A 4,915-nucleotide genomic window follows, 5' to 3' on the forward strand; every position below is an offset into this window, starting at 1 on the left:
GAGAGAGGGAATGCAAGGGTCACTTGAAATGAAATAAATCCAAATTCATACCGCTGGTTTGTAAGCTGTCCAAGCAAAATATGTGCCGCTGTTCCTCCAATTTACATGTGGCCTCACTCTGACAGTAGAGGAGGCCCAGAACAGAAAGGTCAGTATGTGAATGGGAAGCAGAGTTAAAATGTTTGGCAACTGGGAGATTGCGCAGGCCAAGATGGACTGAGTGTAGGTGTTCAGCGAAATGATTGGACAAAGGTCATAGGTTCCATCATTTCTCATCTCAGCCATACAGCACTTCCTTCTGAGTGAATGGAAAATCTGCTCTGATTATGTTCTGCAGGGGCTATGGTGCTGAAAGGTTTGCAAATGGTAGAATAGAATTAGACTGGCTGGGATATTAAAGGGTCAAGAATGGACTGGAATGTTTTTATCTTATTGCATTGCTATGGGAGCAATGTAATCCTCATGTTCTGGTTTGACCCAACTATTGGTGACTAATGAACAGTGTGAACACTGGCCTAAATTAGATGGGAGGTGGCCCCTGATAACATTAGAGTTTCCAGCATTGAAAATATTTCTAACTTGGACCAAATTCTTAAAAATCTACACTATTTTTAAAAGGTAAACCTTTTATTTTTTATCAGAAATATTATTATTTTAATATCAGAAATATTAATCAATTTTTAATTCCAATCCTTTGGTTTATTTATTTACACTTTTTCTATTTAAAATACTGAATTATTTCTTATTGCTTTCATATTCTCCTTACCTTACACTACTGCGATGTAATTATTGAACAATTTTCTTAATTGATCATTAAGCTTATCTGAACTATGACAAGAATTGATGATGGGATGGTGAGTGGGGCATGAAGAGTGGTGAAAAAATCAATGTGCACACTATTCTCAAAGTGATTTATCCAGTTATTCCAGCATTCCTTGGCATTACCATTACAACATTTTAGAGGGTCAACCTCCTGGGGTGATCTAAAACCAAATGTTAATTGGACTAGTCATCCGAATGCTGTACCTTCAAAGTTAATGGATTCTACAGTTAATTATTTACTCACCTCCTTGCTCCACAAGGCTTTTACATCAACTCCAGGCACAAATTAATGCATCATAGAATATGTCGTATATGTTGTAGCAAGCTGCATCATTGCAGTTACAATAATCAACATCATCCAAAATATTCCTGATTTTATCATTTAACTCCCACTCAATGCTATCATTTTTATTGAATACCTTGAATCCATTTTCGTGAGCTTTCTGTTTTCTGCTTCTTATTTTTTTGTCTTGTCAGCATTCTGTCTGTACACCAGCAAATGTTGCTCTTATCTTCAGAGTTATCAAGAGCAAGCTTCATCCAACCTGCCATTTAGATGGCTGCACTTATTCAGCCATCTAGATTCAATGATATCCATCAAGCCATGGCTATCCAACGTAATGGAATAGGCTGCAAATGGAGACTGGGCCTCATGTTGTGGACCCACAGTTCAATTATGAAATACCAAGATGTGTAGACTTTTTTTTTAACCTTTAGAATCTAAGATATTTGTGAAAAGTTCATATTGATCTATATAAAATTAAAAAAAACTTCAAATTGCTGCAGATTACTTAAAGAATAAAGATAAACTAAGATAAAATAAATTAAACAAACTACCTGTACTTATATACAGTGCATTCAGAAAGTATTCAGACCCCTTCACTTTTCCACATTTTGTTACGTTACAGCCTTATTTTAAAATGGATTCAATGCATTTTTTGAAATCATCTATCTACACACAATACCCCAGAATGAAGAAGCAAAAACAGATGTTTAGAAATTTTTGCAAAGTGATTAAAAAGAAATAATGAAATATCACATTTACGTAAGTATTCAGACCCTTTGCTATGACACTCAAAATTGAGCTTAGGTTCATCCTGTTTCCATTGATTATCCTTGAGATGTTTCTATCACTTGATTGGAGTTTACCAGTGGTAAATTAAATTGATTGGACATGATTTGAAAGGGCACACACCTGCATGTCAGAGCATAAAGTAAGCCATGAAGATGAAGGAATTGTGCGTAGACCTCCGAGACAGGATTGGGGTCGAGAAACAGATTTGGGGAAGAGTACAAAACAATTTTGTCAGTATTGCAGGTCTCGAAGAGCACAGTGGCCTCCGTCATTCTTAAATGGAAGAACTTTGGAATCACCAGGAATCTTCATAGAGCTTGCCGCCCGACCAAACTGAGCAATCGGGGGAGAAGGGCCTTGGTCAAGGAGGTAACCAAGTCCCCGATAGTCACTCTGACAGAGCTCCAGAGTTCCTCTGTGGAGATGGGAGAACCTTCCAGAAGGACAACTATATTGACACAAACTAGTAGTACCTCATGCTAGTGAGGGCAGAAACAGGGAGAGAGGGGATCTGAATTTGTGGCTAGGGGGCTGGTGCGGGTAGCAATGATTTAGATTTATAGACCACTGGGATCTCTTCTGGGGTAGGGATGACCTGTATAAAAGGGACGGGTTACACCTCAACTGGAGGGGGACCAACGTTCTAGCAGGCAGATTTACTAGGGCTACACTTGTGGGTTCAAACTAAATCGTGGGGGGGGGAGGGGGGTGGGGGGGAAGGATTGAAAAATTGGGAGTATTAAGATGGATTTAAAAGGGAAGTGAGAACAGGAAAAGTTACAAAAGGCTCTCGAATTAATGGGAAGGAAAGTTGAATAAGAGATAGGAGAGTAAGGTCAGGGTCAATAGTGAGCAGAGTGAGAGGGGAGGTGAATACCGGTTAAAGTGTTCTATATGAATGCACGAAGTATAAGAAATAAAGTGGATGAGCTTGAGGCTCAGTTATACTGTAAATTGGCAAGAATGATGTTGTGGGAATTACAGAGACATGGCTGCAAGACGGCCAGGGCTGGGAACTGAATATTCAAGGATATACATCCTATCGAAAAGATAGACAGGTGGGCAGAGGGGGTGGGGTAGCTCTGTTGGTGTAGTCCATTGCAAGGGGTGACATTGAAACAGGAGATGCGGAGTCAGCATGGATAGAACTAAGGAATTGTCAGGGTAAAAAGATCCCAATGGGACTTATCTATAGACCCCCAAGCAGTAGCCTGGATATAGGGTGCAAGTTGAATCAAGTGTTAAAATTGGCATGTCGTAAAAGTAAAGGGGCTGTCCCACTTGGGCGACCTAATTGGCGAGTTTAGAAGAGTTTAGGAGATAATGTCATGTCGATGACCTCCTTTGACTATGTAGAAGACCTCATTTGACCTCCTTCGACTATGTTGAAGACTAGTTTCAACTAGCTACGACTAGCTACGACTAACTCGGGAAAATTGGACACCGAATAGTGGAGAGTGAAGAAGACATCTTTCGATTTCCTTCGACCTCCCTTCGACTATGATGAAGACTATCTGCGACTACCTTTGACTACCTTCGATGACCTTGGACTACCCTCGATTACCTATGACTAACATGCCGACCTATTACGACTAAACCTACGAGTAAAAAAAGTATAGATTTTTTCCAAGGCAACCTTTTTTTATTTGCGGGCATTTTTCAACATGTTGAAAAATACACCGTGACCTAGCTGAGGCCTCGGGTACACCCGATCTCTTGAGCATGAAGGAGAGTTACAAAGACCTCCTACAACCTCGTGTCGACCATGTTGCGAGTATGAGTCGAGGGCAAACTCGCCAGAACTCGCAAATTAGGTTGACCAATTGGGACAGCCCCTTAATGCTACGGTTGTTATGGGAGATTTCAACAAGCAGGTAGACTGGGAAAACCTGGTTGTTACTCGACCCCAAGAAAGGCAGTTTGTGGAGTGCCTCCATGGTGGATTCTTGGAGCAGCTCGTACTGGAGCCTACCAGGGAGAAGGCAATTCTGGATTTAGTGTTGTGTAATGAACCAGATTCGAGAAGGGAACTTGAGGTTAAGGAGCCATTAGGTGATAGTGACCATAATATGGTAAGTTTTAATCTACAATTTAAGAGGGTGACGGGTAAATTCAATTTGTCAGTATTACAGTTGAACAAAGGAGACTATGAAGCCATGGGGGAGGAGCTGGGAAGATACCTTAGCAGGGATGACAGTGGAACAACAATGGCAGGTATTTCTGGGAATAATACAGAAGGTGCAGGATCAGTTCATTCAAAAGAGGAAGAAAGATTCCAAGGGGAGTAAGGAGCAACCGTGGCTGACAAGGGAAGTCAGGGACAGTATAAAAATAAATGAAAAAACGTACAACATAGTAAAGATGAGCAGGAAGCCAGAGGATTGGGTAATGTTTAAAGAGCAACAGAAGATAACTAAAAAGGCAATGCAGAGAGAAAATATGAGATACAAAGGTATGCTAGCCAAGAATATAAAGGAGGATGGTAAAAGCTTATTTAGGTATGTGAAGAGGAAAACATTAGTTAAGACCAAAGTTGGACCCTTGAAGACTGAAAAGGGTGAATTTATTATAGGGAACAAGGAAATGGCGGATGAGTTGAACAAATTTGCAGATGACACAAAGCTGGGTGGCATTGTGAACTGTGAGGTGGATGCTATGAGAATGCAGGGTGCCTTGGACAGGTTGGGTTAGTGGGCAGGTGCATGGCAGAGGCAGTTTAATGTGGATAATTGTGAGGTTATGCACTTTGGTAGCAAAACCAGGAAGGCAGATTATTATCTAAATGGTGTCAAATTGGGGAAAGGGGAAGTACAACGAGATCTAGGGGTCCTTGTTCATCAGTCAATGAATGTAAGGCTGCAGGTACAGCAGGCAGTGAAGAAAGCAAATGGCATGTTAGCCTTTATAACAAGAGGAGTTGAGTATAGGAGCAAAGAGATCAAGTATCAAGAGTCACGTCAAGAGAGTTTATTGTCATGTGTCCCTAACGGGACAATGGAATTCTTGCTTTGCTTCAGC

Source organism: Leucoraja erinacea, chromosome 6 (genome assembly GCF_028641065.1).
Source record: "Leucoraja erinacea ecotype New England chromosome 6, Leri_hhj_1, whole genome shotgun sequence".
In the NCBI taxonomy this organism is placed as follows: Eukaryota; Metazoa; Chordata; class Chondrichthyes; order Rajiformes; family Rajidae; genus Leucoraja; species Leucoraja erinaceus.